Source organism: Thalassophryne amazonica, chromosome 3 (assembly GCF_902500255.1).
Source record: "Thalassophryne amazonica chromosome 3, fThaAma1.1, whole genome shotgun sequence".
Lineage (NCBI taxonomy): Eukaryota > Metazoa > Chordata > Actinopteri > Batrachoidiformes > Batrachoididae > Thalassophryne > Thalassophryne amazonica.
Window position 1 is genome coordinate 9,394,762 of NC_047105.1, and position 12,738 is coordinate 9,407,499.

Genomic DNA, 12,738 nt, shown 5'->3' on the forward strand with positions numbered 1-12,738 from the left:
AGCCATAGCTCTGTTAACGGTTTATAAATATGTAATAAAGAGATAAACTGTGACTTCTAATACTGCAGTTTACTGCTTTTGATAAAGATGATGACAGTGTTTGAAATTTTAGTTTTATTTATTTGTTTTTCATGCATTCGTTTTGTGTTTGTGAACGCAATATGGGTGAGCCATAGCTCTGTTAACGGTTTATAAATATGTAATAAAGAGATAAACTGTGACTTCTAATACTGCAGTTTACTGCTTTTGATAAAGATGATGACAGTGTTTGAAATTTTAGTTTTCATTTATTTGTTTTTCATGCATTCGTTTTGTTTGTGAACGCAATATGGGTGAGCCATAGCTCTGTTAACGGTTTATAAATATGTAATAAAGAGATAAACTGTGACTTCTAATACTGCAGTTTACTGCTTTTGATAAAGATGATGACAGTGTTTGAAATTTTAGTTTTCATTTATTTGTTTTTCATGCATTCGTTTTGTGTTTGTGAACGCAATATGGGTGAGCCATAGCTCTGTTAACGGTTTATAAATATGTAATAAAGAGATAAACTGTAACTTCTAATACTGCAATTTACTGCTTTTGATAAAGATGATGACAGTGTTTGAAATTTTAGTTTTTATTTATTTGTTTTTCATGCATTCGTTTTGTGTTTGTGATCGCCTTTGAATTTACCCAGCAGCCCCTGCAGCACTTAAACTCAAAACTGGTTTATCAGTAGCCGACAGTGTAATCCAATGTGGCTGCGACTAAGTCAATACTAAAAGTTAACGGTTAACAGTAACTTTCGCTAAATCTTTTAGCAGTTTATCGGTTTAGCATCATAAAAGTTAACTTTTCAGTTAGCAGGTTAATAGTTATCGAAGCTAAACTTTTCAGTTAGCTGTGCCCACCACTGCTAATAAATGAATTATGAATTGTGACCCTAGCCAAGACTAAAACTACTATTCTCTGTTCTGCAAACAAACACTGTTTAAAACCATTTGTCATCATTCACTGCAAAGGGCTCCACAGCCTGATCCGTGACATGTCACATGATACAGGTCCAACATGTTACTGTTGAAGAAATTTTCTTCCACCATATTATGTTTTCAGATCCTGCTGGTGACCTTCCAGGATGGAAAATTGTGACATAAACAGCAGAGTTTCTGTCACTTTGCTCCTTCCCAAGTGCAGGACCAACAGACTCAAAAAGCTCCTTTGTCCCTCAGGCCATCAGACTGTACAACTCTTCACTCTGAGGGAAAAGTAACAGGAAGACAGAGGATGGGAATGAGAGGAACAGTAGTAGCCAGTAAACCAGTAACAGGAAGACAGAGGATGGGAATGAGAGGAACAGTAGTAGCCAGTAAACCAGTACTGATCAGTATGTCTGGTATTTATGTTGTGTATTTATACTGCAACCTGTTTTTCTTTTTTACTTTCACTTTTGATACTGTGTGCTTCTTACCCTGTGTGCTTCCATGCAATGCTGCTGGAACCTCAATTTCCCTGAAGGAGTCTTCCCAAGGGATTGATAAAGTTCTCTATTCTAATCTAATCTAATCTGAGTTTAATTCCATAACCACTGTGGCTCCCAGACTGAAATGTTTTATATGTTAGGAATACAATGCCACTAAAAATCCAGATTATACAACCAATGCAAAAATCTGCTTGAGGCGTGACTGGTGACGTAGTGTGCCATGCACCATTGGATATATTTGCCTGTTTCCCCTCATTTCCTCAACAACTCCTCCAGACCTCCAGTTGTGCCATGTTTCATCTCCCCGCTGAAGAATGCCTTTTCTGACAGTGAACGGGCACGGCTGGAGGGGGTCAGCCTACTCGCAGAAGATCACAGCGGTGGCACTGAACGCACCAGAAACACACCGCTGTAGGCAGGCATAAGTCAACAATGCCTAATGTGTGCTTTTGGTATGCATGATGTTAAACAGATTGAGAAAATGCTCTTTTCATGACTAACACCGAGCTTTTCATTAATCCTCGAGCTGAAACTGCCTCCGCAAAACCAGCATCCCTCGTGGGAAAGACAAAAACACCCACGATGGGCTGGAGGGATCTCAGAAGAACTCTCATACAACACATGGGCTCAATCGCTTCACATCCACCCCCTGATCTCAGTGCACGCTGCAATTTGCATGATTGTGGATGTATGCAATGCATCATATGTACTGCAGATTGCGTGTTGCAGTATGATGCCATGTGCACGTGCCTTTTGTGCACTACATGAAAAGTGTAGGTGGATGTGGTTGAGACATTCACAGAACTTAAATCATATTCTGCCTTTTGAGAGCGTGGACGCGCAGCAGCAGGTGAGTGGAAGTTTGGTTTGATTACTGGAGATTCTGTTAGTCTCACACACACACACGCGCGCGCGGTGAGGATTAGCGTGCACACACCGCGTCTGTGCTTGAAGGTGGCTTGCATTTGCTTCAGGAAGAATTCACATAACTCAATTTAGCACAAACCACCTCTCTCAGTCTGTTTATTTGCTAGACTGCTCACTTCCTTCTCCCCTCCCTCCCTTTTCCTTCCTTCCTCAGTTCGATCTTCCATAAATTAAAAGTCTATTTTAAAAGAAAGGATAAATATGTATGTGCACACAACCACACTTTTGAAACCTTATTACAGTGTTGGTTATACAGATAAATGTATTCTATTGAACGTTCTCATGCATATTTCAGTTTAAAGGCATTTTATTGGACAAAAAAAATTCTATCGTTCACATTTAAATATATTTGGTCTTTCATGCTGAAGATTCCCAAAGTCCCATAGATCTACAACTGTGTAGAGGTTTGTTTGCTTTAAATAATATTTAAGCCTCAAAGGGCTTGATTAGGCTTATGCGACATATGTAACAGAAGTCCATATCTGGATTCAAACTTGCTCATTGAGCCGTGTCCAAGGAGTGGGTCTGTGTTATGTGAAAAAACAGAGATGACGCTTCTCTAAAGCAGCAGACTGATGGGACATGAGCAACCCCAAGTGGTCTCTGAGTATATTGGTAAAATATTACATTTTAAATTAATATATATGAACTGAAAAGTGACTCCAAAGTTTAATAGACGGTAGCATATATGTATTATTTTCCTCATTAATTCAACCTGTATGTAAATTATTAAGCTGAATGTTTGGTTAAGTGGTGATTTTTATATTTCATTACTTTAACATATTTTAAGCCATAGAGTGATTAATAATTAGGGACATGGTCACTTTGAGGACTTTGATGACAAATATCTGTAATAATGTGGTTCTTGTGTGGTTAATTGCCCTAACAGACCATCAAAGACCATCAAAGAGAACTGACTGTAGTCAGTTTATTTTAATGAAATCGACTCCTTTCAGTCTTGGTGTGAGGAGCACCATTTGACTCTAAATGGGGTTAAAACCAAAGAAATGGTCTTTGATCCAAAAAGACTCCTGCCCCATGACCCAGTAATCATTGGAGGCAGGGAGATAGAACAGGTGGAGTCAGTGAAATATCTGGGCGTCTATGTGGATAATCTTCTGAGGTGGAATATGCATGTGGATTTTTTATGTAAGAAACTTTCCCAACGACTCCACTTCCTCAGAAGACTTAGATTGTTTGGTGTAGGCACCCGAATCATGGTTTGTTTTTATAATGTGGTGCTGGAGAGCCTCATTAGATATGGAATAGTGGCCTGGTTTGGCTCACTCGCGGTGCAGGGTAAAACCAAAATTGGACAGCTTGTAAAAAAAAATGCAATGAAAATCATAGGACAGAAGGAGTTTCCTTCTCTCCAGACAATTTTTGAAACCTCTGTCCTGGCACAAGCTAAAGCCATAATCAGAGAACCCTCCCATCCACTGCACAGTGAATACACTTCTGGGAGGCGCTATCGAGCGATCAAGCACCGCAGTAACAGGTTCAAACTCTCTTTTGTTCCCACGTCAGTGGCTTTGTTAAATAAGACAAGACAGCAGGAATGTGGTTTTTTAATTGTTGAATTGTAATTAGAATGTTATTTATTGGGCAGGTGCAATATACTGAAGTCACTTTATCTGCAAATGCACTTTACTTGGGATTGTGCAATATCATGACATGGTCATATTCCTTTTGTTGAAATCGTGCAGACCAGCTGACTGTTGTACCATTGTCTGTTGTGTGTCCGGATGTTAAATGTTGTGAATGTTGTGTATGTGTCAAACAACACTGTGAGCCCAAGACAAATTTCCCTGTGGGGACAATAAAGTTTAACCTAACCTAACCTAAAGAAGTCTGTGCTCCAGTATTTGCATCATGGAAAATGTGTATGTTCTTTAGGGCCCCTTCATACATGGTGCGAATTTGGCCGAATTGTGCATGAATTGCACATGAAGCAGGAATTATATACAATACATGTCAAATCGTAGCTGCCTCTAACGCCTCGTACACCTGTTGCTTCAACTATTTGCGCACACCAGCAGCTGAAAGACAGAGTGTGCACTGTGATTCCATTATGTTGACGTTTGAGTAACGGTGTGAAGTTTCTGCCATAATCATAAAACTACTGTTTTATGATCAAATTGTGTTCATGTATGCTTGCACTGTCCAGCTGAATGTTTTTAGACTCATATTACTATAATATCCACTGTATTAGATTTAGGACTTCTTTGAAAGAGCACATTATGTGCTGAAGATATTGTACTTGTTATTCTACTTTTGACTAATCGTGGGAGTATTAAAACTGCTTATGCAGCCTGTTTAGTATCAGTGGAATGTCTAGACAAGATGTACCCCATCTATATTGTTGCTGCGAAACTGACCTGCTGACATTTAAGATATATGTTATGGCTAAGGATAATCTCGCAGAGTGTGTTTATGCCCACACAGAGTTGTTCTGCAGATTCTCACGGGACCAAGGGAGGAAGTCTGAAGCATGTGGCCATGACCTGTCCAGTACAGGCCAGTCAGGGATGGGTGTGGTAAAGACACTTGAGGGAAGTCACGTGCTAGTAACCTCTCTTTCCGAGCTAGCTTTGCCATACAACGTGAGGGGAGGAGAATTCCCATTAGCAGACAGTTCTCACCAACCTCTTGGATCAATGAGAGAAAGGGACAAAACAACACCTCAAGAATAGCTGAATCGTTGTTAGAGGAGGTTTTTTAAGTGGGTCACAGATAGCATGGGGGACTCATCTTCTTATCTCCTGCTGAGATGTCAGGGCTGAGAACAGGATCCACAGAGCTCTGTGTAAGATTTTACTACTCAATGTTGTTTTAAATAAAACTCTGTTTTGAAGAGTAAATCAGGCAGGGTGCAATCTGAACAGATTCTTTTGTCTCATGACTTCTTTGTTTCCACCTTCCCTGGGATCAACGGACGTGTGGCAACTGGCAGACGAGGTCAAGGATCTTGGGGGGCCAGTCTCCAACACACGACAGCAGTGAGCAGACTTGCAGCAGAATTGCTGTCAAGCTGGCAGTGAAATTTGTCTAAGTGCCCCCACAAGTGTGACTTTGCAAACAGTCACACTGACACGTTGGTGTGTGCGCTGACCTGACGGGGGGTGTGTCTGCTGACAGGAGTGGCTGCGGAGATCTGTGGTTCTCGACATCACCGCTGGGGAACACGTACCACGTTTGGACGGACATGAACTGTCCACTGTGACGCGTGTTATCCTTACATGGATAAACATAAAAACCTATATAGCTGTTGCAATGGGCTGCAGTGAGTGCGTGCATACCGCGTGGTATGCACGCGCACATTCACAGGATCACCTGGGTTAGCCTGTGAATGTGCGCGTGCATACCGCGCACATTCACAGGCTAACCCAGGTGATCCGGACAATCAAATCATAACACACAGCAGGCAATCTGAATGTCACGCCACCCACATTAGCTCTGTTCCACATGACGCAGTGTCTGTCCTGCGGTGAACCGTCCACAGGACACGCGCCAGCAAATGTGGACATGATAAGAGCGCCCTGCTTCATTCATGTCATTTCATGACTGTAGATCTGTGACCATGGGTCATCTACAGAGGAACAGATGAATCATACTTGTACTGGCCGCCTGGAGGGATAGGAGGGATTCAATAAAATGTGGTGTTTTTATATGGTGTGTAGTTTTATTTGTTTTTTTAAATACGTCTATGTCCTTCTTGGTATTAGGCATTTTCCTACACCTTTCACAGGACAGCGATGGCAGCTCAGTGGTAAAGTTTCTGACTGGCAATCAGAGCATTTGGAAAGTGCAGGTTCAAATCCCATGGATGGTATTTTTATTTTATTTTATTGTTCCCGCATGCACGAACCATCGCAGTGGCATCGTGCATGCCTGCCCGTTGGCTCAATGTTCATACAAGCTGTTCCGCCGTGAGTCACCCTGAGTTGTATTTTTTCATACTATGTCTGAAGTGGCCGTTAATTTTGTATGCTAACAGCATTAGCACTTTTAGCAGCTATCAATAGCTGGATGATGTTATGTCCAATTATTCCATGATTACTGAGGAAATAATCAGGTCCTATTTTTAATGCCCACACCAAAGCGAACGATTATGAAAACCAGTCCCGGCCACCAGCAAAATAATTTAATAAACAACCAGACCATGGTTAACCTGTAAGCTTTTAGGTTGCTCGGTGAACATGGTGAGAACATGCAAACTCCACACAGAAAGGCCCCAGATGGGAAGCAATCCCATGAAGCGTTATGAGGGAACATTGCTAACTCCTAAGCCACCGTACTGCCTCTCTCTCTCTCTACCTCTATCTCTTTCTCATCCACAGCTCCTCCAGTTGTTCCTTCACCCCTTGTTATGTCTTGATTTTCTCGTGCTCCTTCTTTGTGATGTTGCTGTCAGCTGAAATTACTACGTGGATCATAACTGTGGTCTTATTTCCCTTGTCAACCACCACTATGTCTGGTTTGTTGGCCAGCAGCTGCTTGTCTTTCTGGAATTTGAAGTCTCACAGGACCTTACCCCTGTCATTCTCAGCCACCTTTGGTGGCATCTCCCATTGGGACTTGGGGACTTCTAATCCATATCCATACAGATGTTCCTGTACACAATTAATGACATTGGACCTTTAGGCCGGCCTTTTCTAACCACTCGTAGGTCTTCTTGATGTCAGCCAATCCCTGTATCTGTTGATGGTACGTGCCATGGAGGGTTTGGTCTTCCATGATATCTCCTCCTCCTGTTCCTTATCATCGCTTGTCTTCAGCTGCCTGAGGCACTCTTGTAGCAGCTGATCTCGAGGGGCCATCTTTTTGATATATTCATGGATGCTCCTCGTTTTATCTTGGATTGTGGCTCTGACACTCACTAATCCTCGCCCTCCTTCCTTCCATTGCTCATAAAGCTTCAGGGTGCTGGATTTTGGGTGGAAACGTCTGCGCATTGTGAAGGGTTTTCGTGTCTGGACATCAGTGGCATCATTATCCCAGCTGGATATCTGATGACTGGTAGGGCGTATGTATGTATTGATGGCTTGGATTTTATTTCTACCATTGAGATGGCTTCTCTTATACACACACACACACACACACACACAGTCTAGTGGCACCACATCTGGGATGATTATTCTCTTTTATCCAGATCCACACCAAAATTACTGGTCTATATCAGAACAGTCCAACATTTCCACCGCGTTTAATACAAATCACCTCGATTCCCTGCTGAAATATTTAACAAACTACATTTCCTGGCACTGCTCTTTTACAAATGTTACACTTTGTATTCTGGGTCCGCTGCCAACCTCTCAGCAGTTTTTGTGCAAATAAGTTAATAGTTTCTCAGTAATCCTACAAACAATCCGACAACCAGGCATCACCTCTGTGGTGCAGGTAATGGGTCACAGGACTCAGACTTCCCTTTAGTGGCCGTTTGCACGATAATTCTCGTGCAAATCAGCCACGGGTATAAAACCTTTAATTAATGCTGCAGAACCTGCTCCGACACACTAATCTCATCACAGCAAGCACAGCAATCCGTTTGAGAGTGGAGACATTTTTTTGAATCAAACTCCTTCCTCTCGGCTGGCGGAGTGCAACTCTGACAACCGGCACCGTCCCCAGGTAGCAGCCCAGCCATCCATTTATAATGCTGATGTCTGAGCCAATAATTGCAATCCCTTTATCAACACAAGTGTTGATAAGTGGGTGTTGCAGGTTTCCCAGCTGCTCCAGATGGAGTCACTGTACGAAACCGAAGTAAACCCTGCATGAAAACTGCAGATCTCCCCCACCCCACTTAGTCCCATTTGGGAGTGAAGCAACAAAAGTGGCAGGGCTGCTGTTGAAAGTAGCGCATCGGCAAGGCCTCATTATAAATTGCTGCTCTCGCCTAACCTGAATTCCGCTCAACAAGCCTGTCACCCTAAGTGTGTTAAATGGGTAGTTTTGAGTGGGGCTCAAAAAGTGGAATATATAATTCAGCCCGTGCCCATTATCTCAGAAAACATAGGCAGCAATATTTTATTGCACGGTAGGCATCTTGACATCTGTGCGTGCACCGTGCCCTTTCAGTGCCAGTCTTTGGGGGCATAATTTTTACTAGAATCTGTCCTTTCCTGCCCGTGACTGCAATAACTACAAATGGCTGTAGTTTAAAGTACAAGAGAAGCGTTTTTAAACACACGTTCATTCCTTAACATGCAGGTACAGCTTTGAACTCTTCTTAAATTTAATTCAAGTTAAATACAATGATTTGTGACATTGACCCAAACATGACACTTGCTTCAGAAGATATTGTAAGTAAAGGCTGAAAGTACGGAACCCGGGAGAGGTCACTTTTTTTTCTGGGCATGATCATTTGAGCCCACAAATTAATAAAACGTGCGCATGTTTTCCTGGCGTGATAATTCGTGTGCACGTTTTAATGGCCGTGATCATTCGTGCGCACGTTTTCCTTTAATTGAGCCCTCAAATTAATAAAACGTGCACGTTTTCCTTTAAACGAGCCCTCGAATGAATAAAATGTGCACACATTTTCTTTTAATTGAGCCCTTGAACAAATAAAATGTGTGCACGTTTTCCTTTAATCGAGCCCTCAAATTAATAAAACGTGCGCACGTTTTCCTTTCGTTCAAAATTAACTTCATAATATGACCTAAATTGTCATCCTCATGACAGGGAGACGCTTCGCCCTCAGCATCCTTTTTTCATGTGCTTAAACTCCAGATGATGTCATGCTGGGCAGCTGGAGTTCTCTATATGTCCTTGTGCGCCCAAACCATGATGATACACTCTGACCAGATCTATTTCTAATGGGGAAATGTATCACACTGTCTGCTGCTTTGTTGACTAATAGTCAACATTTATGTGTCACGACAATATTGAGTGCACGTTTTACAAATTGTGGCCATGTTTAAGTAGATCGTGCCTTTGTTTTACTCAAACGATGCTTAAAATGTGTGCACAATATAACAAAACGCGCGTGCAATATAACAAAACTTGCGCACATTCTCTCCACATGCAAAACATTCTGCAATGACACTTCCAGGGCTCCGTATGAAAGAGGCAAGCTTTGAAACAAAATGTGCTTTAACAGAGTACGAGGAAAAACAATGGGATACGTGAGGGTGCAGTGCAACATGATGGCAGTGAGCTCTAGTCTACTTACGAGGTCTATTAGAAAAGTATCCAACCTTATTTTTAAAAAAAAAAAACATGGATTTGAATCACGTGTGCTTGTGTGATCCAACCTTGAACCTTCATGCGCATGTGTGATTTTTTTTCACGCCTGTCAGTTGCGTCATTCGCCTGTGAGCAGGCTTTGAGTGAGGAGTGGTCCACCCCCCTCGGCGGATTTTCATTGTCAGGGAAATGGCTGAGAGACTGCTGCTTTGCTTGATCAAATTTTTTTTTAGAAACTGTGAGGCACATCCATGTGGACACCATTCGAGAAATTCAGGTGGTTTTTGGTGAAAATTTTATGGGCTTCAAAGACATTAAGGGATGTTACTGTCGCTTTAAGGACGCCCACAGCAGCTGTGGGGCGCGCCGCGCTCCAGCTGCCATCGACAGGCTGAACGACCATTTCATTTCTAAACGGATCGCTCTGTGGATCCGTGACCATCGTGTGCACTTTCTCTGGTTATCACAAGAGCTGGACATCACCTATTTTCCTGCAGATTTCACTTTTAACAAGAGATTTTGTCTTGGAAAGCCGAGCGGACGCTTCGCGTGTCATGATGGATTCGCTGCTGGACCGACACAAAACCACCTCCGTTTTGGTCTCACAGGACGGCTTTGAGATGGCGTTCAGACAGCTGTCGGTGGTTTTTCAGTCGAGTGATTATCCAAGAAATTGTGGATGTACCTGGACATGCCAGAACATGTTCTGTGACGCTTCATCACGGTGTTGCTTTGCAGAATTCCTCCGCACGTCTGTCTCAATTTGCCGAAAAAGTGCTGATGTCCACGTCTTTTCACAATTAGTCCAGACGACGTCCTGGATAAAACACAGCATCCAGTTTGGAAATGAACGGCACATTCCACTGTTACGAGGAGATTTTGTCATGGAAAGGAGCGGACGCTTCGCGCGTCACGACGGCAAGCGAGACAAAGAACACCTCCGTTTCGGAGTGCCAGAAGGACAAGCTGGGACATGCCTTTCAGTGCTTACCAGTCGAGTGAGTATCAGAGAAATTGTGGAGAGGTGGACATGTCCCAGCTTGTCCTTGTCCAAAGCAACGCCGTGATGAAGCGTCACAGAACATGTTCTGGCATGTCCAGGCACATCCACAATTTCTTGGATAATCACTCGACTGAAAAACCACCGACAGCTGTCTGAACGCCATCTCAAAGCCGTCCTGTGAGACCAAAACGGAGGTGGTTTTGTGTCGGTCCAGCAGCGAATCCATCATGACGCGTGAAGCGTCCGCTCGGCTTTCCACGACAAAATCTCTTGTTAAAAGTGAAATCTGCAGGAAAATGGGTGATGTCCAGCTCTTGTGATAACCAGAGAAAGTGCACACGATGGTCACGGATCCACAGAGCGATCCATTTAGAAATGAAATGGTCGTTCAGCCTGTCGATGGCAGCTGGAGCGCGGCGCGCCCCACAGCTTCTGTGGGCCATCCTTAAAGCGACAGTAACATCCCTTAATGTCTTTGAAGCCCATAAAATTTTCACCAAAAACCACCTGAATTTCTCGAATGGTGTCCACATGGATGTGCCTCACAGTTTCTAAAAAAAATTTGATCAAGCAAAGCAGCAGTCTCTCAGCCATTTCCCTGACAATGAAAATCCACCAAGGGGGTGGACCACTCCTCACTCAAAGCCTGCTCACAGGCGAATGACGCAACCGACAGGCGTGAAAAAAATCACGCATGCGCATGAAGGTTCAAGGTTGGCTCACGCAAGCACACGTGATTCAAATCCATATGTTTTTTTTTTTTAAATAAGGTCGGATACTTTTCTAATAGTCCTCGTATACCCACGTTCAGATGTGGAAAGAACATCCACACAGGAGAATTACACTAGTACTAGCTCGTCGCCTGTGGGGATCCACGGGCTCTAGATTGGGTCATTTTATAAAATAGGTAGATGACATTTTTCAAGGGTAGAAATACAAAAAGTAGATCAGCCTTCTCAATATCAAAATTTCTAAAATTATCTTTCTTAAACTCAAACTGAAAGTAAATCTCTACAACCTGATATAAATTAATTAAAAATATAAAAGCCAAGATGATGGGTTGCATAAGTAATCAGCCCCTTTGGTATAATACCTGTAAATAATCCGTTTTATTGCCAGTTTTCTTCAGACAAGTCAGGGGATGGATACATGAAATTTCCAAGTTATTGAATATGTCTTGGACTTTATTTACATCAGTTATGAAGAAATACAAACAGTATGACACTCTGTGGTAAATCTGTATGGAGTAGACAGTTCTCAAAAACTGAGTGACTGTACAGGAAGGAGAAGAGTGAGGAAAGCCACCAAGACACCTAGACAACCCAGAAGAAGTTATAGACTTATGTGGCTGTGATTGGAGAAATTGTGCACAGTGCAAGTTTTGGATTTTATATCTCCAGTTATACAGCTTCATGATGAAGAGGTACAGAGGAGGATTTTCTTAAAAAGAAGACCTGAAAGTTCACCTTAAATTTGCCAGAAGGTACATCTGAGATGCAAGTCTAGATTTGATGTTTTCCTGAAAGAAGACCCTCGTCTGTACCATTTCATCGTGAAGCTGTATAACTGGAGATACAAAACGCAGAATTTGCACTGAGTATAATTTCTTCAATCACAGCCACAGAAGCCTATAACTTCTTCTGGGCTGTCTAGGTGTCTTGGTGGCTTTCCTCACTCTTCTCCTTCTTGTACAGTCACACAGTTTTTGAGAACTGTCTACTCCACACAGATTTACCATAGAGTGTCACACTGTTTGTATTTCTTCATAACTGGTGTAAATAAAGTCCAAGACATATTCAGTGACTTGGAAATGTTCATGTATCCATCCCCTGACTTGTCTGAAGAAAACTGGCAATTAAACTGATTATTTACAGGTATTATACCAAAGGGGCCCATTACTTATGCAACCCATCATCTTGGCTTTTATATTTTTAATTAATTTATATCAAGTTGTAGAGATTTACTTTCAGTTTGAGTCTAAGGAAGATCATTTTAGAAATTTTTATATTGAGAAGCCTGGTTTGCTTTATGTATTTGAAACATCATAAACTAATTAAAATGTGTGAAACACCAAGGGGCTGAATACTTTTGCAAGCCACTGTAAATTATGCAAAGTTTCTTTTTTATTCTAATCTATTCTATTCTGTTTTATTTA

The 12,738-nt window shown here is 42.2% G+C and overlaps 1 protein-coding gene across 2 annotated transcripts in view; it reads right to left on the reverse strand.

The window, feature by feature from the left end:
• Positions 1-12,738, reverse strand: part of LOC117506091 (metabotropic glutamate receptor 4-like) — a 771,651-nt gene that overhangs the window by 734,882 nt on the left and 24,031 nt on the right. The window contains exon 1 of one of the 2 annotated variants that reach the window (XM_034165614.1): positions 7,677-7,806. The exons of the other annotated variant lie outside the window; for it this stretch is intronic. The gene's annotated coding sequence lies outside the window, so the exon portion shown is untranslated. Of the gene's footprint in view, positions 1-7,676; positions 7,807-12,738 lie in introns of those variants that run through there. 2 annotated transcript variants of the gene reach the window in all.